Consider the following 21,597-nt stretch of genomic DNA (forward strand, 5'->3'; position numbering starts at 1 on the left):
GGAGATGAAGTCTTGTTTAATTATGGAAAAGGTATCTTTTTCAATTCAAGATAAGATGTCTTTTTATAAGCTGAAGTGGACTCCATTTGTTAAGTACATGCAATTAATTTTGACTTAAATATCTTTTATGTGTGATATTTTAGATTTGATAACTATTTTTATTAGTATTTTTACCTGTTATTTTTTTTTGTTTGTTTGTGAGTGTTTTTTCTTATATATAATATTATTAACTTTATTAATTCTTCACTCTTTATTTTGGGGGGGGAAGGGTGGGGTTTTTTTTTATATATATATTTTTTATATATGGGGGGGTTAGACTGATTTAAGTTAGGTCATTAATGCTGTGTTGTAATAATTACTTTAATTTTATTTTTCTTTAAATGTAATTTTTTTTGTTTTATTCATGTGTTAAAATCTTTAAATAAAGTTTTTTAAAAAAAGGAAACAGGAGCATAGTTCAGCAACCTGCCCCTGTCGGGACAGGACACCAGGAACAGGCAGTCGGGCCCCATGCTGAGGGCTGTCAACAACACCACGATTCAGACCTATGGTATTTGCAAGGTCCAACTGCCATTGGGAGGCAGCCTTCTTTTGTGGGTGTACACGCTGGCCGCAATGGAATACCCTCTTCTTTGGGCAGACTTCCTACATGCCCACAGCCTGCTAGTGGACCTCAAGGGAAGGAGATTGGTCCACACAAAGACTTTACAAACCTTCCCCCTCAAAGACAACAGGCTCCCAGCTCTCAACCTGGACTCTATAAAGAGATCGGACAATGAGTATGTCATGGTCCTGGCCAAGTTCCCTGCAGTGCTCAACCCCAAATCACCATGGTGATGCCCCGACATGGAGTACAACACCACATCCTGACCCAGGGCCCACCGCTCCATGCAAGGGCAAGACCCCTTCCTCGGGAGAAGCTCCAGCTGGTGATGGAGGAATTCAGGAAGCTGGAGGAGCTCGGCATTGTATGGTGGTCAGACAGCCCATGGGCTTCTCCCCTGCACATGGTACCCAAAGCAACTAGGGACTGGAGACCATGTGGCAACTACCACCGGCACAACAAGACTACAACACCAGATCGGTACAACGTGCCACACATCCAGGACTTTGTGGCTAACCTGCATGAGGAAAGGATCTTCCCCGCGGTGGACCTCATGCGGGGAAATCATCAGATCTCGGTAAACCCCGATGATATCCCCAAGACCGCTATCATTACTCTGTTCAGCCTCTTCAAATTTCTCCAAATGCTGTTCGGGCTAAAGAACACCACACAGACCTTCCAGTGACTCATGAATGCAGTGGGGCGAGACCTGGTTGGCACTTACGTTTTTTAAAAAATTTAAATTATCATTTGTGTCAACACAAAGTATAAAGTCAATAATATACACGTGCACAATCCTTTATTCGGAACCCTTGGGGTACAGTGTTTTCTGAATTTTGGATTTTTCCAGATTTCGGAAAGCCAGATTTAAGCCCACCCGAATTGTGTTGCCGTCTCCCCCCTGCCCACCTGACTCATACTGTCATTTCTCCCCACTTGCCAGTTTTTGGAGCTTTCCGGATTTTAGATGTCCAGATAAAGGATTGTGTATCCCTGTAGTAACTTCATAAACCATACAAAATGATTAAATAATTTTTTTTATTTTCTCCCCAACCCTGCCCCCAAAATAAAGCAAAAAAAGGAAGGAAAAAGGAAAAAGAAAGAACACCTACTTCTACACATATATATTATTGACATATATAGTCTTCATTGCCTATTTTTTATAATTACTAACTGAGAGGGATGGGCAAGGCTGAGGATGTGGATGGACATTTATTCATAAAATCCATATATAGTTCCCAAATTTTATAAAAGTTTTGAATTAAATTTCTTAAACTATATGTAATTTTTTTCAAATGATATACAATTTTGTATTTCAATATGCCATCTATTTTTACCAATTTCTAGGTTTTCCACATTACCACTATACATTTATTTGTTGTCACTACAGCTATATTTAAAAGAATGTCTTGATATTTATCCAATTTCAATTTTATATCTTCTTCATATATATTCCCAAGTAAAAATATTATTGGAACTTTTTGTATCTCTATCTTCATAATTCATCCTAACAATACACTCAAATCTTTCAAAAATTGTTCCATTTTCACACAGGACCATACTGAATGTAAAAATGTTGCTACATCGAAAACACTTATACAGATAATTAGAATTAAGTCCATTTAATTTATGTGAAGATAATTATATTGAACCATTTGATATCTAGCATTAACTGTATTTGTTACACTCTCTTGACACAATTTTGACCATATTTCCTCTTGGAATTGTATATTTAAATCCTTCTCCCATTGTAATTTTGATTTATATAATGCGGCCATTGTTCGCCTGGATGGCGAGGAATCAGCAGAAGCCTTCGTTAAGGCCAAGGAAGCCCTGGCGGACTTCACTCTCCTGGCACATCCCAGGTCAGATGCCCCAACAGCTCTGATGGTGGATGCCTCAGGATGGCTATCGATGGTGTTCTGGAGCAGCTGATCAAAGGAAGCTGGCAGCCGCTGGCTTTCTTCAGCAAACATCTGCACCCTCCAGAACTGAAGAACAGCGCTTTCAACAGAGAGCTACTTGTGCTGTACTTAGCCACCCGCCACTTCAGGTACTTCCTAGAGGGCCGCTCCTTCATGGCTTTCACAGATCACAAGCCCCTACATTCGCCTTGGCTAAGATCTCGGACATCTAGTTGGCCCACCAGCAATGACACCGGTCTTACATCTTGGAGTACACCATAGATGTAAGGCACGTTTTCAGCAAGGACAATGTTGTGGCCGAAACATTGTCAAGGCACTATCAAGGGGAGTGGATTTCGTGGCACTGCTGGAGGCGCAGCAGAAAGACAAGGAGATTCCCCAATACATGACTGCCATATCAAGACTGCAGCTCCAGTACATCCAAGTTGGCACAAGTAACAACATCCTCCTGTGCAATGTGTCCACCGGTCAGGTCAGACTCATCGTCCCGGCAGCTTGGAGACAACAGGTTTTTTATTCCATCCACAGACTGGCTCATCCATCCATTAAAACCACAGTCCAGGTAGGCAGCAAATACGTGTGGCGTGGATTGCAGAAACACGTCAGCGGGTGGGCAAAGGCGTGCATGCAGTGCCAAACAACCAAGGTACAGCAAAACACCAAGACCCCACCTCAGCACTTTGAGCCCACAAAACAAAGGATTGACCACATTCATGTGGACATAGTAGGACCCTTGACAGTATCCCAGGGTTTCCGTTATCTGTTCACAATGGTCGACAGCTTCACCAGGTGGCCAGAAGCAGTACCACTGACAGACACATCCACAGGCTTGTGTGCCAGGGCCCCCTTCTCATCCTGGGTGGCATAGTTCAGGTTATCGTCCCACATCACATCTGACAAAGGGGCCCAGTTCTCCTCCAGTCTGTGGTCTAACCTTGCCAGCCTTTGGGATACCTAGATGCATCACACAACAGCCTACCACCCACAGTTCAATGGGTTGGTGGAGTGCTTCCACAGGCACCTCAAATCCACACTCGTGACCAATCTCCAAGGACCCAACTGGGTAGACGAGCTACCATGGGCACTGTTGGGCATCTGCATGGCCCTCAAGGAGGACCTCAACAACTCTTCGGCTGAACCGATCTACGGAACTCCACTGGTGGTCCCAGAAGAATTCATATCATCCCCAGGTGGACAGCAGGATGACTTTGCAGTTTTCCTCAGCAGGTTAAGGGAAGGAGTCAGCAATCTGGCCCTGATTCCTCCTTCCAGGCATGGACACACAAGGACCAACACACCCAAAGCCCTGCAGGACTGTGAGTATGTTTTTATTCGCAGGAGTCCACATTGTCCACCACATCAGAGGCCATAAGAGGGTCCATTCCAGGTCATCTGCAACAATGGGGCCACAATGGAGCTGGAGGTCGGAGGCATGACAGAGGTCTTCACCTCAGACAGGCTGAAGCTGGCATACCTAGACCCAATGTGCCTGGTCAAGACACCAGCACCACGCTGAAGAGGCAGGCTATTGAAGGCTGCAGAGACTTTGCCTCCGGGCACCAAGAACAATAACAAGGACAATACCGCTGGTTCTGGGGGGGTCACGTGGTGGTCTGCCATGGCGGCAACTGAGCCGGCGTTCCTGGCAGCGAGCGCATCCAAAGGCCTACAGCCTGCGCAGCGGCCCTGGCAAATCGGCAGGTGAATGACAAGGGTAACTTAAAGGCCAGCGACCCCAAAATAGCACAGGCCTTGCTATTGACCCAACAGACAGGGACAGTGTGCAGGGGAAAAGGGCATTATTATGCATGTTGTGACATCTACCAAGGAGGACCACGGCAGGAACAGTGCAAGTATAAAAGTCATGCCTGAGCCCTAATAAAACTCAGAGCTTAACCTGACTACAATACGTGTTTGTGTCTTCTTTCAAGTAGTGCATGGCTACAATGGTTCCGTTTCTCTTATTTTATCAAGTTCTATATTTACCCATGCTGGAACATTATTTAGCTCATACATTACACTGATAAATCTCAACTGTGCTGCTTTTTAATAATACATAAAATTGGGAAGCTGTAAACCTCCTAAATCGTATTTCCACGTAAATTTTCCCAAAGAAACCCTAGTCATTTTTCCTTTCCATAATTTTTTTAACACAAGCATTTAATTCTTTAAAACATTTTTAAAGAATTGTAATTGGAATAAATATTGTTTTTGAGGAAAAATATTAATCTTAACACAATTTACTCTATCCATCAAAGTCATAGGTAACATGTTCCATTTTTCCAAATCTTTAATTTTCTTTAATAAAGATAAGTAATTTAATTCAAATATTTTTGTCAAATCTGATTCCACGCGAATACTGAAATATTTTATTCCAAGATCAGGCCATCTAGATTTAATTACTTCCTTACATTTCTGATAATCTCCATTAATTAAAGACATAATCTCACTCTTCTCCCAATTTATTCCGATATATCTCCATATTCTCTTATTCTAATTATAAGTTGTTGCAAACAATTTAAAGGATCTGTTAAATAAATCAAAACATAATTTGTAAATAAATTTATTTTATATTCTTCTTGGATCACCGTAATACCCACAATCTTTGAATCTCATCTTATTAATTCAGCTAACGGTTCTATTGCTAAAACAAATAAAGCTGGTGACAATGGGCAACCTTGTTTACTTGATCTCGTTAATTCAAAAGATGTTTAATTTGTCCATTTGTCATTACTTTTGCAATAGGTTTTTTATACATCATTCTAACCCAATTTATAAACATTTAACCCAATTTACATTTCTCTAAAACTTTAAAGAGGAAATCCCATTCTAATATGTCAAATGCCTTTTCATCACCTAAAGTGACTGCCACATTCAGGTCTGCCCTTTTTTGAACCAAATGTATTAAACTAGGAAGTCTTGCTACAGATTTCCGACCCTTAACAAATCCAGTTTGTATTAATTTTGGTAAATATTTTGCCAATCTATTTGCTAATGTTTTAGCTAATATTTTATAATCAGAATTTAATAATGGTATTGGTCTATAAGTCGCTGGTTTCAATGGATCTCTCTTTTTTCAGAATCACTATAATAATTGCCACTTTAAAAAGGATTCTGGCAGAGAATGTACCTTCATACCATATGTGACAGAGTTTATAGGGGTGTTTGGAAGATAAATTGGGAAAGGTTTGTTAGAGCAAGTCACACACAAACACTTTAAAACACAGAATTTTTGCAGGAGCATTTGCCAGAGTGCTCAGACTCGTGATAGGTTGTCATTTGAAAAAGGGCAACAAATGTAACACAAGGCAGTAGCAGCTTTGTCTGGAAAAGAGCATTTACTGTCTGGAAAGTCATGTGATTTTTGCAGGCAGAGAGCAGAAAAAAAGAGGCTTTGCTCTCATAGTTGAAGGAGGTGAGAGAGAGGAGAGACACAGACGCCAGTTGTAGAGGGACAAGCAGGCAAACTTTGGAAGATAGCCTGGTCAAAGGAGAGGACTGGCTGCCCGGTGTTTCCCTTGGAATAGGAAAAAGAGAAAGGAACCCTAAAGGGGGCGATTTGCATCAGCAAGACACTGGAGTGACTGATTAAAAAGGAATCAGTTGTGGGTGTCCTGGAACAAGAAAAACTCTCTCTCTGAAAACCAACAAGAACCCTTCTGAGTGGTAACCATTTACCTGTTAAACACCAAAGCCTGGTGAACTTTATTAATGTTAACTTCTGTGCACATTCTAAGCATTGTCTGCAACCAGTGAGATTGGACTATGAACCAAAGAACTTTGCTGAACTTGCACACTAGAAGGGGGTTAAGTAGGTTAAGTGAGTCAATGGAGATAATTTAAAGTTTAATTCTATTTTCATGTTCAAAGATAATTAAAAGCAACTTTTGTTTAAGTAACTCTTCGTTGTGGTGCATATCTATTGCTGCTGGGTTTTGTGGTCCTCTAGACTCATAACGCAATTTAACACTTCCAGAAATAGAGGTATTACAAGATATTTAAATTTCTTATAAAATTCTACAGGAAATCCATGTTCTCCTGGCAATATATTATTTTGCATTGAACTCATTATCTCACTAATTTCCCTTGCCATAAATACCACATTCAAATCTTTCTGTTGCGCATCATTCCGACTAGGTAAAGTAATTTGAGATTTAAAAAACTTATCAATCTTATTTTCATCACGTACTGATTCTGAATGATATAATTCAGAATAAAATTACCTAAATACATCATTTATTTCTTGTGGTTTGAATGTAATAGTCTCCAAAGATTTTTTTTAACTTCATCAATGACTCCAGATGTCTGTTCAGCTTTCAATTGCCATGATAAAACTGAGTTCTTTCTCCTGATTCATAATATCTCTGTTTAGTTCATTGAATTAATTTTTCTGTTCTATATGTCTGGATAGTGTTACATTACATTTTTTAATTAATTAATTGTTTTTCTTCAGAAGGATAATTTTGTAAATCTTTTTTCTAATTTACCTATGTCCTGTTCGAATTGATCTGTCTCTATTATATATTCCTTTTTAATTTTAGCCAAGGAACATTATTTGACCTCTTATATGCTTTTAATACATCCTAAATAATACATTTATTATCTATAGAATTAAAATTAACTTCTAAAAATAATTGAATTTAATTAAAATCACAACAAATAATTGTGATTTTATAAGAAAGCAAAAATCACAAAAATCTACTCTTTTTAATAATGAAATATTAAATCTCCATCTATAGCAGTAGTTCTAAACCTTTTCCTTTCCACTCACTCACCACTTTAAGTAATCCCTTTGCTATAGGTACTCTGCGATTAATAAAGGATTGCTTAAGGTGGTATGTGAGTGGGAAGGGAAGATTGAGAATCACTGTTCTAGACCCATTTGTTACTGAAATATTTTGCTTGAGAAAAATTGTCATTGGCCCATTTCCTTTGGAGTTATGAAACCGTGAACATAACGAGTCATTTAGGTACAATTAAAACAGTGGTTTTCAAACTTTTTCTTCCCACCCACATCCCACCTTAGGCAATCCCTTACTAATCGCAGAGCACCTATGGCATAGGGAATACTTAAAGTGATATGTAAGTGGAAAGAAAAAGTTTGAGAACTACTGATCTATAGGGTATATTTTCTTCCTCTAAAGTTGAACATATCAATAAAAGTGGTGAGTGATCAGAAAGTATTCTTGCTTTATACTTAACTTTAGTAATCCTTCCATGTAACAGTACTAATAATTATTTTTACATCTATTCTCAAATAAGAGTCATGTCTATGCGAATAAAAAGAATACTTTCTTTCTCTAGGATTCAATTTTTGTCAAATATCAACTAAATTTAATTGCTTTATAAAACTTAATATAGCTTTCATAGCTTTAGCTTTCATTACCAGTTTAATTGATTTATCCAATAATGGATCAAGACAACAATTATTATCTCCTCCTATTAAAACCTTTTCCTGTGCTTCCGCTGAAAGTAAAAAAGTATTATTTATAAAATCTTCATTATCTACATTTGGTGTATAAATATTCATGTGTCCACACTTATGACAAATAATCAAAAATTTTTACTGGTGATGTTTTTTAATTAATATAGCCACTCCTCTTGCTTTAGAATTAAAAGATGAAGTGATAACTTGGCCCACCCAATCCCTTTTTAATTTAGAATGTTCTTTTTCTGTCAAATTAGTTCTTGTAAAAATGCAATATCAACCTTCATCTTTTTCATATAACAATATTCTTATCCTTTTAATTTTAACATTAAAAAAATTAATTATTTTTATCATCCATTATCCCAAATCAAAATCTCTTCCAATCCCATTCTCTCATGTGTCTTTATCTGTGTGCATCTCTGTTCCTTAAAAAGAAAATAGAAATATAATTTAAAAAAAAAGAAAATCCATGAATAACCAAACAAGAAAATTAATGCTTAAAAAAGCTATAAACCCCTCCACCAACAAAAAAGTGCTGAATAAAAATATAACAGTATAGCCACGCGCTACTCTAAAGAAGAGACACACACGTAGTGTAGTCAGGTTTTATTAGGGCTTAGGCCCAACTTTTATACTTGAACTGTTCTTGCCGTGGCCCCCCTTGGCTGATGTCACAACATGCATAACATGCATGCATAACTTACATGCATAACAATGCCCTTCTTCCCCACACGGTGTCCCAGTCTGTTGGCTGCGTAGCAAGGCCAGTGCCATTTTGGGAGTTGCTGGCCTTTAAGCTGCCCTTGCCGTTCATCCACCAGATCACTTGTTGGGTTACTGGCCTTTGGTTGCACTCGCCATCTGGAGCACTGGCTCGATCGCCATGGCAGTGGGCTGCCACAACAGCACTATTTCCTTCCACCATACAGGTCATGCCACCAGCTACAATATGGCACATAATGGTTCGAGAAAGCAAGGAAGAACATCCAACCCCCCCACCCACAGGGGAAGAATTAACTAATTACGCATTAGGAAATAATAAATTTCCTGCCACATTAACTTGATCATCATCAATTGAAGATGTTTCCATCTGAGATTCCGGCTCTAACTGAGACTCCTTTTGACAGCTTGTAATCTGCTTTGGCACATTTGGATCTACAGCACCTCTCTTTGAACTTGAAGATTTAAACTCAACAATTCTTGCTGCTCTTCCTTAATAGAAGGAAGTGATTCAGCAAATCTTCATGCCTCTTCTTCATCCATAAAGAATTTAGGTCATTCATTCACCGAAAACACCTTCAACATAGCTGGATATCTAAAAGTAAATATAGCCTTTCTTCCAACGAATTGCCTTCACTGGATTGAATTATTTTCTTCTATCCACCACTGCTTTACTTAAATCCACATAAAAGAAAATTTTATTTCCATCAATAACTGTGTTCTGTCTTGCTTTCTGGACCACCAATCTTAAAATGTTCTATTTGTCTTGATATCACAGACATTTAATCAATATAGCTCTAGGTGGTTGATGGTTTCCTCAATAAAGCTCTATGTGCTCTTCCCAATTCAATTCCATTTGGAAAATTTTTTTCTCCCAAGAATCCAGGAATCCATTTTTGAAAAAATTCCACAGGATCGCCACTTCCTTCAAAATCTTCTTTAAGCCCAACAATCTCAACATTATTCCATCTACTTTGATTTTCCAACTATTTCATCTTATCCATCATTTCTTCCTCTGTTTTTCCCAGCGTGTATCCGAATGTTCAACTCTTTCAATTCTATCATTATGAATATCCATATCGTATTTAACTCTCTGCAGATCCAAATCAACTCTTCGAACTGTTCTTTTACCTTCCTTTACCTCTGAAGCACACCTCAACATTTCACTTTTATCTTCCTTCATATCAGATCTAACCTCTCTAATATCAGCCCTTATAACTTGATATTGACCCAATATTAGTAAGTAAAGATCTTTCATATTTGGTTCTTTTTTTCCAAAACCCAATAGCCCTGGTATTTCTTCTCCATCTTCTTGATCATCTTCATCTTATTCTTCTTGAACTCCCTTCTTCTCTTCATCACCAGCTGTCAAAACTGCAGGTACTGCTGACGGTTCTGGCATGTCTGGTATATCTGTCTGTGGTTCTTTCACACCCCCAGCACTACTAGGGCTGGTGCTATGGAGCGACCATTCCAAAGCATAATCTTCCTCTTCAGACATGCGTGGAAATAAACCTTTGCGCATGCGCCTAATGTTAGTGTATTCTTGATGGAAGATCTGGGTCGATCTAGCGCCACCTTTCCTGGTGTCCTTGGGTTTTGGCACTGATTTTGGCTGGAAGTAACCTGTCATCACGCAAGCTTCGGAACTTGAGGCCCAGGATCCAACTATAAGGTAGGCCGTTCTTCCTCGATTTTTTTTAAATCTTTACTTAAGATTTTCTTCCCTCTTACTGCTTTCTTTCCTCTAGCTGCCATGTTCAAGAGCTTCTAGGTAGACCTCAGAGAATTTTAATATATTTTAAATTTAAAATCAATTTTTAATTTGGGATTAATATTTTAATCCCCGGGAGAGTTGTAATTCCAACTTTTTCCCCTACCCCATTATGCTCTCCATTCCCCCCCACACCCCACAGCTGTGGCCCTGTTGATGTGGGCATCCACATGGTGGACCATGAATGCCTTTCACCCAGCCTGTTCCCAGATGTACATCCGGTTCTGCTCAACCCACAGTGGGCAATTGTGGATCTCCCACCCCGTGTCATATCAGCAAGGCATTCAAACACCCATCCCGTTCACCACTGCCCATGAGTCTGTAGAGATACAGAGTGGACCCATTGTTGATTTAATCACAGGTGCTACTCCAGCCAACTCTGGATCTCCTGGGCCCCTTCCTAAGTTAGTGTCTTACCGCTGCCTGGGTGTAATGCCATCGTTCACCATAGCTGCTTTCCATTTTTCCATTGACTGGAGCAGTCCATGAACCATGCTTTTGGTGAGGGAGTCAAATGGTTGACCCCAGGATATGAGGGGAGGGATTGATGGTGGAGACTTTGGGAAGGGGATGGTGACTATCAGGGAGGGGCATGACTTTCTCGTGCAGCCTGTTGACTCCTTCTGGCCCTTCCTCTTGCTGGACGGAAATATACCACCTCCATTTAATAATAGAGATACACTGTGCACATCCCTTTTTTGTGGGTGGCATTGCAGGATTTAATCCACCACATAATGAGCAGGTGAGGCCAGAGTATAATGGTTTCCTTGGCTGTTCGGTGCTCTGTTGTGAGGAGAACCAAATAGCATGGCAGGAGCTAGCATTTAAAGGGGGTGTAGCAGGAGGTGGAACCCTGCACCCATTAATTTTCTGCCAGAGGCTCCACTCAGCTGTTATGGTGGCTGAGACCTAGAGTTCAAAGGTGTTATATATAGAGAATTTAGGTTAAAATGGCTTAAGTTAAAATGTGATGATTAATCATAAAAAGGGAAGCCAGAACGGACAGGGAGCTTACTAGCAGCCAAGGACAAAAAGTTCAGCTGGATATGTTTTTTTTTAAACATATCTTTTCATGGTCATAGTGAGAGACATGCAGGAGACAAAAGATTGATAAGAAGGGTAAGAAACAGAATTTAGTGTATGTAGAGTTCGCAGCGTACGTAACGAACGTGATAATTAAAAATGCAGTTGTACTTAGAATGCTTTTGCAATACTAACCAATTAAAACAGTATTAATAAGAAGGGGAAGGGCAAACAACAAGGGTATAAAAATCAATGCACTGTATGTATCGGGGCTTAACTGGTGAGAAGCCAGTTGAGTCCAACTCTGCAGACTTGTAAATAAAGCTTGTCGTGTCATCAGTTTTAAAGAGACTCATGTGTGAGAAGTTTTATTTCTGACAAATGGGGGCTCGTCCGGTATCTACACTCCGGCCGTGAGGGGAGGCGAGAAGAGGGACATCGGAGGTGGTGCACCCCGCTGAGTTCAACGGCTCCTAGTCCCTTGCTCGTCGCTTCGGGCGGCTTGAGCGAGTGGTATCCGGACAAGGTGACACGACAAGACGGAGAGGAGAAGGGTGACGGTTCAATCCCCGAGAAGACACCGGTAAGTGACGACTTACGATTGTGGTGTGGGGATTGGGTAACAGGTGTAACGGGATACACCTGTTAGGATAAAAAAAACCTAACGTAATAGATCAGGTATAGAGCTTTTGTCGTGGCGTGAGGACCCTGTCGTGGGACTCTAGGATAGACCCCAGGGAAACCTCGGCGGTAACCGAAGGAGGGACAGCACCTCCGACGAAGTGCCGAGAAGAGAGGGGTCGACCCCAGGGAAACCTCAGCGGTAACCGAAGGAGGGACAGTACCTCCGACGAGGCGTCTGAGAAGAAGGGAGTAGGGTCCAGAATGAGAGGGTCCTCAGCAACGATAAACGGATCTAGGTGGGAAAATGGGAGGATCAAAATCTAAGGGCTCGTCTGAAAATTCAGGACAATTCCTGGGAGTTCCCCTTGACAGCCCTTTGGGGAGAATGTTTGAAAATTGGGATAGTAAAAGATATCGAGACAAAAACAAGAAAAAGATGGTTCAATATTGTCTCCTTTGGTCGAAACAACCTATTAAAGGTTCCTCAGTCTGGTGGCCGAAATTTGGATCTGATGAGGATTGGGTTAGACAAGCATTAAACATATATGTAAATTCGAGACCAAAGGTGAATCAAGAAGAGTCAGCATATGCATTTTGTTGGGTTCCCTGGCCAGGATCCTTAACAAAATGTTTTAAATTGAGGGTAGCGGGAGAAAAGAAGTGGGAACCTCTGGACAACCTTCCCCCTCCTTATATTCCCCCGGTGCCTACTGCACCCGAGGAAAGCTCATTACCGGAGGGGAAAGGTGATGAATCTGATTGCCCCGAAAGGGGCCGGGAAAAAAAGAATGAATTAAGGGAGTCGGACCCTAAACTTCCACCGGTAAACCGACCCTGGACAAGATCCCAGACTGGTCCAGGACCATCAAAGTTTTCAATAAGCCTAAATCCCCTGAGGGAAGTTCCTATGGGAGGACCGGGAGGGGAAACGGGATATGTGAATGTTCCCCTAACTAGTACAGAGGTGCGGGGATTTAAGAAAGAAATGAAAAAGTTATTGGAAGATCCTATAGGACTGGCCGAACAGCTCGACCAATTCCTGGGACCAAACACATATACGTGGGAAGAGATGCAGGCAATAATGGGAACATTATTCTCACCCCAGGAGAGGCAGATGATTCGACGGGCTGCCCTCCTCATGTGGGAATATGAACAACCTGGGGACCCCAGACCCCATGAACAAAAATATCCCTTAAATGAACCCAGGTGGGACAAACGAACACCCGAGGGATTGACAAGTATGAGACAATATAGAGAGTGGACAATTAAAGGGATACGGGAGGCTGTGCCAAAGGGTCACAATTTCACCAAGGCATTTGGGAACCACCAGGGGAAAGACGAGTCCCCTACTGATTTTTTGGAGAGGGTGAGAAAGAATGTCCAACAGTATGCAGGCGTGGACCCTAGTACACCAATGGGTGAACAGCTTATTCGAATTGAATTTGTTTCCAAATCATGGCAGGACATTAGAAAGAAACTAGAAAAGGAGGAGGACTGGAGCGAAAAACCCCTAAGCGACCTGTTAAAAAAGGCGCAAGAAGTATATGTGCAGAGAGAAGAAGAAGATCAAAAGAGGGCGACAAAGGTTATGGTACAGACTATCCGACAGATGAATGCCGAATCCAGAGGGGAAAGAAAACAAAACCTTCCTCTAAACAATCCAAGATATCCAAGAGAGGGAAGACCCCGGAGGTTCGTTAAGTGCTATTACTGCAATGAGGAAGAACACTTTAAGAGGGAATGCCCCCGATACAAGAGGGAATTGCGTGCCCTCGAACTTATGGAAGAAGATTAGGGGGGGTCAGGGGTTCCAAATGTTAGGGACCAAGTATAAGAGGGAACCCCTGGTAAAACTAAAAATTGGTCCCAAGGGAGAAGAGGTGGTGTTTATGGTGGACACAGGAGCGGAACGAAGTAGTGTAATAACTGTGCCAATCGGGACTGAACCTGTAAAAAGTAATTTGAAAATTTCTGGGATAGAAGGGGCTCCCAGAATGGTATCAATAATTCCCCAAATAACAGTGAAACTGGAAGAAAGAGAAGGGGTACAAGACCTCTTGTTGTTACCGTCGGCTGGATTTAACCTCCTAGGAAGGGACTTACAGGCTCTCCTAGGTTTGGGTGCTCTCCCTGTGGACGGAGAAGTGCGAGTCCACCTCTGTGCTCTAAAGGAAGAGGATGAACGGCAGATTGATGAGAGAGTCTGGTATAAGGAGGGAAATCGAGGAGGTCTGGACATCCCACCTTTACATGTCACATTAATACCAGGTCATCAGCCGGTAAGGAAACGTCAGTATCCTATTTCTTTGGAAGGGAGAAAAGGGCTACAGCCGGTAATTGAGACTCTAATACGAGACGGACTATTAGAAGAATGTATGTCACCTTATAACACCCCTATACTCCCAGTGAAAAAGTCAGATGGATCCTATCGCCTAGTTCAGGATCTAAGAAGTTTGAATGCTATTGTTCAGACCCGCCACCCAGTGGTGCCTAATCCCTATACTATTATGAGTCGGATTCCCCCAGACCATGAGTGGTTTAGTGTTATCGACTTGAAGGATGCCTTCTGGACGTGTCCATTAGAAGAGGAAAGTAGAGATATGTTCGCGTTTGAATGGGAAAATCCATGGACAGGTAGACGGAGACAGCTTCGGTGGACTGTATTGCCCCAAGGGTTCACTGAATCTCCGAACCTGTTTGGACAAATGCTAGAACAAATCCTGGCGGACTATCCACAATCTGATGATTCCCAACTAATGCAGTATGTGGACGATTTACTATTATCAGGACCCAAGGAACAAGAAATGAGGGGAGATACAATTAGACTCTTGAATTATCTGAGGAAAAAGGGTCTACGGGTGTCCAGGAACAAGTTACAGTTCGTTGAGAGAACTGTGGTATATCTGGGACACCAGATAAGTAAAGGACAGAAACGGATTACCCCTGAACGGATTGCGGGAATCACTAAAATCACTAGAATGCCGTTACCCCGTAATAAGAAGGAAATAAGCCCTGATGGACTCTGGTTTTGCATACACACATTTTAAAGAGAGAAAGGGGTGGATTGTTATATATAGAGAATTTAGGTTAAAATGGCTTAAGTTAAAATGTGATGATTAATCATAAAAAGGGAAGCCAGAACGGACAGGGAGCTTACTAGCAGCCAAGGACAAAAAGTTCAGCTGGATATGTTTTTTTTTAAACATATATTTTCATGGTCATAGTGAGAGACATGCAGGAGACAAAAGATTGATAAGAAGGGTAAGAAACAGAATTTAGTGTATGTAGAGTTCGCAGCGTACGTAATGAACGTGATAATTAAAAATGCAGTTGTACTTAGAATGCTTTTGCAATACTAACCAATTAAAACAGTATTAATAAGAAGGGGAAGGGCAAACAACAAGGGTATAAAAATCAATGCACTGTATGTATCGGGGCTTAACTGGTGAGAAGCCAGTTGAGTCCAACTCTGCAGACTTGTAAATAAAGCTTGTCGTGTCATCAGTTTTAAAGAGACTCATGTGTGAGAAGTTTTATTTCTGACAAAAGGGAATTCCAGTCAATTGAGAGGCTAGTGACAGCGCTTACTCCACAGATTGTTTCGAAAGCTATCTGCTGCTCAGGGCCCCAGTGAAATGTGGTTTTCTGGGTGCAGCAGCATGGTATGATGGGCGATGTGCTGCTGCCAGGAACCTTAAAGGTCGTTTCAGTCTTTTTGGTGGGCACTGCTGTGTTTAACATTTTATTTTGATCCGCCTCTGAGATAGACATCTAGCTTGAGTGCCATTGGATTTCTAGGAGGAGGACCCTCTGGCTGGGATCCTGTATTTTCTCCCAATTGATTGCCCAGTCATAAGCAAGGAGCGCAGAGATGAGAGCCTGTGCTAATGCTCCTCCCTGGGGCCCTGGATTGGAATGTCATTGATGTAATGACATACATCGAGGGTGTATTTTTGGTCATGACCAAAGGGTGGGACTATGGAGGCATCCCTGGGGTAAGCAATGAAAAGTGCCACCCCATGTAAAGGCAAACTGATCCTGGGAGCTGTGGCTTAAAGGAATAGAGAAGAATGCATTAGCAAAGTCCATTATGGCATACCAGGATTTGGTGTCCCTGCCCACAATGTCTTTGACCAACATGACCACGTCAAGGAGGGCTCATTTATTTAATTTGCAGTAATCTATTGTCATGCGCCACATGCCGTCCTTCTTGGGATAGACCAGACTGGACAGTTGTCGGGGGCACAACAGGTGTGATTCCCTCATTGAGGGGGGCATCATTTGCTTCTGTGATCTCCTCATTGCACCCTAGCACCCAATATTGGGGGGTGGGGGAGTGACAGGGGGAGTCAATTTGGCCGCTTCAATGACAATGGTTGCCTGGGTGATCCCAAATGTAAATTTTCTCTTGCTGGTACACAGTGACTGCCTCTTGAGCACATTCATTCCTAAGAATGCACTTGGGGGAGGCTGCTTGCTACCAGGACCAGGATGGGATGATGAGGCTCGTCGCCAATGGAGAAGCAGAGAGTGACCTCTCTGCAGAGAGGATGGAGCACCCTAACTCTTCTATACTAATTTTGGCCCCCTCCACCCCTCGGAATTCCCAGGGATAATTGTGTGTTCTGCCCTTTTTTCGACCAGCACCATTCAGTGCTGGGTGTTTTCCCTTTCCCAGTGGACGGTCCCTATGTAAATGGCCTTGGGTCACCTGGAAGGGACAAGACTGCTGAGTGGATCTGCCAGGGTACCTGGCCCCTCCATCCTATGAGGCAGGAATGGAATTGTTCCACGCAGCAGGTGGGGGGGGAGGAGGGCGGTGCCTGGTGCGATTGTGTGCTTTTGTTGGCATTTCCTGTTCCACCAGTGAGATAATCTTTTTTATTTATTAAATATTTTTAAAGTTTGAATACATGCGGTATATATAATTCATATACATCCATCATTTTAATACAAGTTGTTACTGACTTCAAAACCAAAATATATCCCTCCCCTTAAAACTAAAACCCTCCCTAAACCCACCCCCAAAATAAACAAATCATTACTTATAAATGTTAATAACATATAATAACATACTAAAGAAAGAAATGGATAAAAAGAGTAATCAAAGTAATAGATTATACTAAGGCAGGTCAGAGAAAACAGAGGACTTAACTATCAAGTGTGTGAAGTGCCAGTTGATGAAGTAGACATAGACGACGTGGTCAAACAATAATCATGGCTTTTATTACCAGAAACTTATGGTACAATAATGAAAGACAATAGATGCATATACAGTTATATCCAAGGGGAGCATCCTTAACAGGAGAGATAATGCACAGCAAGGCTCACCAGAGGGGAGACAGGCAGCTTGGCAGACATTCACCACAGTGTTATCTGTAATACATGACAAGGTCATGGGGAGCAGCGAGGAAAGGCTAACCTACAGTACCTATCTTATGAATGTATGGGCTCCATATTTGTAAATATGTATTATATTTATTCCTTAAATTAGAAGTAATTTTTTCCAATGGGATGGATTTTTGTATTTTTGCATGCAGTCTATACACAGGTAAGAATCTGCCTTCTAGGTAACTGCAATACATTTTCTTGCCACTGCCAGTGCTATTTTCACAAACTTCCATTGAGTAGGTGAAAGGACTAATTTAGGTATAGTTCCTTCAACATTCCCTAACAAAAATAAATCAGGATTTTGCGGATATACGATATTAGTAATTTGTTCCAGTAATTTACCCTAATTTTACCCAAAATTGTATTACTTTTGGACACATCCATGTAGAGTGCAGAAAGATACCTTCCTTTAAACCACATCTATTTGATAATTCATGCAACTTATACAGGGTGATGTATAATTGATGCAAAAAATTATATTGTACAAATCTATATTGCACATTAATTGTATTCAACATGCAATCTCTATACAAATCCATCCATAATTGCTCATCAATTGTAATCTTGTGATCCTGTTCCCATTTCTGTTTAGATTTGTATAATCTCAGTTTAGATTTGCTCTCTGTAATAACAAGTACATTGCAGAAGTAAATTTCCATACAGACCCTCAAAGAATAAGAGTTTCCACATCACTGCATGATGGTAGTAAATTTTCTGGTCCCAATTTGTCCCTTAAAAATTGCTTTATTTGAAAATAACAAAAAAAGTGTATTTCTAGATATTTCATATTCTTCCCTTAATTGAATAAAAGACATTAAATGACCTTGTTCATAACAGACTTCTATTATCTCAATTCCTTTATCATATCACAATTTCAAAAATTTATTGTCCTGGGAAAAGGGTATCAAATTGTTCTGGAATAGAGGGGTGTCTGGTGATATACCAACCACCCCCCTCCCCCGTCCCAGTTTCCCCATATACCTTGCCCAGATATCTATTAAATATTTCAGTAAGGGTGTATCTTTAATTCCTGACATCACTCTTGAATTCCATTTACAGGTACACGATCCTTTATCTGGACACCTAAAATCCGGAAAGCTCCAAAATCTGGCAAATGGGGAGAGAGACGGCATCATGAGTCAGGTGGGCGAGCGGGGAAGACCGGCGGTGCAAGTCAGGTGGGCAAGGGGGGGAGACCGGCAGCGCGTCAGGCGATCGAGGGGGGGTGAGAGACCAGCAGTGCGAGTTGGGCGGGCGAGGAGGGGGGAACGGCAGCACGAGTTGGGCGGGCAAGGGGGGAAGACTGGCAGTGCAAATTGGGCGGGCGAGGGGGGAGACTGGCAGCACGAGTTGGCCTGGTGAGGGAGGAAGACTGGCAGTGCAAGTCGAGTGGGAGAGGGGGGAGATGGGCAGCACAAGTTGGGTGGGTAAGAGGGGGAGACTGGCAGCATGAGACAGGTGGTCGAGGGGGGGAGACCGGCAGCGCGAGCCAGACGGGCGAGGGGGGAACCAGCAGTGTGAGTCGGGTGGTCGGGTGGGGGGGGGTTCCCTAAATATTTAATCCCATTTTTTGGCCATCTAAATTGAGTGTTTTGCTGGTAAGTTGTATAATCATCTTTTGTAAATTGTATAACTTCACTCTTGTCCTAATTTATCTATAACCTGAGACTTGTCCATGCTTTTATAATCTGAGATGGAATTGTCTCAAGGAAGTCTCAGGTTCGGTCAAATATATCAATACGTCATCCGCAAATAGACTAATTTTATGGTCCTTACGACCAACTCTGAATCCCTTAATAAATGCATCCCATCTAATAATGTCTGCATGAGGTTCAATAGCCAGTATGAATAATGTCTATTAGATTTTGGTAAATTAAAGAAAATTGAAATTTTCCCATTAGTTACCACTTTTGCCTTTGGATTGACATAGAGTGCTTTAATCCGATTAATAAAAGATTGTCCCAAAGCAAATTTTTTATACTTTAAAATTGTTTAAAGAGAAAATCCCATTCTGATCTATTGAAGGCCTTTTCTGCGTCCAAAGCTACCGCAACACTTAAATCTCCTCTTCATTTGTGCTATATGTGTAATACTTAATAATCTCTCTACATTACCAGCAGCTAATCTCTTTTTAACAAAGCCTGTTTGATCAACATTTATTAACCGGTGGTAATCTATTTATCCCATTAGCCAAAACTTTTGCAACAATTTTATTATCCACATTAAATAAAGGTATCAGTCTATATCAAGGGTTCCCAACCTGGGGTACATGTACCCCTAGTGGTACATTTGCACTTTTCAGGAGATACATTGGGTCTGAGAGAATAACCACTACTGTACCATACATGGTGTTGTAATCTGCAGTCAGATTGCACAATGTCATGTTTTTTTATCCTTATTTTTTAGGGGTACATGGGAACCTATAAAAATGCCCAAGGGGTACAGAGGAACAAAAAGGTTGGGAACCCCTGGTCTATATGTGTGGTGGTACACCACTGGCCTACTGCAGGGGGCAACCTCTGTTCCTCCAGGAGTGTAAAGGGACAGGACAACACCTGGCCGGCTGTCAATCAGTCGGCCTGAATGGATCAAGCCCCACCCGGTCAGGTGTCAATCACCCTCTGGGATATAAGCCTGCGCCAGCCTCCCGAGGCCTCATTCAGAGTTGCTGCAGCCACAGCCAGCCTGGCTCTGTGGAAGTCTTTGTGGATTAAAGCCTATGGTACAGTTTTTACCTTGTGTGTGTCTAATTCTAGCTAACAGCGCACCACAATTTAATCCACAAAATTTTCCCACGGCGGCTATGGAAAAACTCCTGTGCGCAGGGAGACTCGAGGTCACCCACGCCACCCGGAAGCCCAGACACGCTTTGAGGTCTAGCAGTACGCGGTCAAGGCAATCATCGAGGCACACGAGGGTGACATCCTGGACTCCGATCGGAAGAGGTTGGTCCTACTCCGGTCAAAGCTGGGTCCCCACGCCTTCCAGATAACCAAAGGCTGCTCCACGTACAGGAGCACCATGAACACTCTCGAGAAATTGTACAAGCCCCCCATGAATGTGGTCTGTGCAAGGTACCTCCTCAACACCCGAGCCCAGCAACCCAGGGAGATGGCTGAGTCTTACCTGGGACACTTGCGAGAGTTGGCCCAACCATGTCTGGCTGAACCCTGGGTAGGTGTAGAGGAGGTCGAGAGGCTGATCCGGGATGCCTTCGTCCGAGGGCTACACTCGAGGGCCATCCAGCAGGCAACATCTATGCCCTAACCAGGACTGTGGAAGTGGTCCAAACCCTGGAAGCTGCAGCCCTGCACGACAAAGCCTTCGATTCCAGGTTCTCCAGGCTCACTCATGGACCTCTCACACTGCAGATGCAGCCCCAGGCTGAGCTGGGGAGGAGAATGTCACTGCGGCAGGTGTCCAGCGCCTCTGTAAGTACTGTGGATCCTGGTGTGGGTCAGATTGACGATCGTGCCAAAACTGCCCAGCTAGGAACCAGTATTGTTCCTGATACAGCAAGAAAGGCCACTTTGCAAAAGTGTTCCTCTCTGAACCTGCCAGCAGCTCAGCATCCCTCTATGACCTCCCCACCTCCCCCACGGACCCACCCTCATGCGCGTGCCGGGTGGTGCCATTGTCCCCGCAACGACTACCCCCTTCCCTGACTTTGACCACGCAACATCCAGCCCTGCCAGTGACCATCACAGTGTGTGCCCCGAGCATCTGCACTAGCCCCCGCCCTCACCGGCACCGCTCACTGAGAACTACAGCGCCGTCACTTCCGGCTCACGGCGTGATGTCACTTCCGGCTGATGTAACGATGTCACTGCCGCCAGCTGTGATAATGTCACTTCCCCGGTGCAGTGGACACGGTAAATTAAAGAAAGTGGGAAGGAGGCCAGCCACATAGCGGCCCCCCACATGCCGCCGCCATCTTGGGCCAGGCAGCGCCTGTCACGGAGGGCCCCCGACGACATTGAGAATGACTTAGTCAACACGGACGATGACCAGGCCACCCTACCGACACTCCCCACGCCTCCGGGTGCCATCAACTGCCACACCCCGCACCCAGCAACCGAAGGCAATGTGATCAACATGAGTGATGACG

At 42.6% G+C, this 21,597-nt stretch overlaps 1 protein-coding gene across 1 annotated transcript in view; it reads left to right on the forward strand.

Annotated features, from left to right (window-relative positions):
* The first annotated feature begins 11,380 nt into the window (after positions 1-11,380).
* The window catches only part of pole3 (polymerase (DNA directed), epsilon 3 (p17 subunit)), a 143,542-nt gene continuing 133,325 nt past the window's right edge, over positions 11,381-21,597 (forward strand). Inside the window, exons 1-2 of the mRNA XM_069933509.1 lie at positions 11,381-12,057; positions 18,549-18,632. The gene's annotated coding sequence lies outside the window, so the exon portion shown is untranslated. The remainder of the gene's footprint in view (positions 12,058-18,548; positions 18,633-21,597) is intronic.

Source organism: Narcine bancroftii, chromosome 1 (assembly GCF_036971445.1).
Source record: "Narcine bancroftii isolate sNarBan1 chromosome 1, sNarBan1.hap1, whole genome shotgun sequence".
NCBI classification, from domain to species: domain Eukaryota; kingdom Metazoa; phylum Chordata; class Chondrichthyes; order Torpediniformes; family Narcinidae; genus Narcine; species Narcine bancroftii.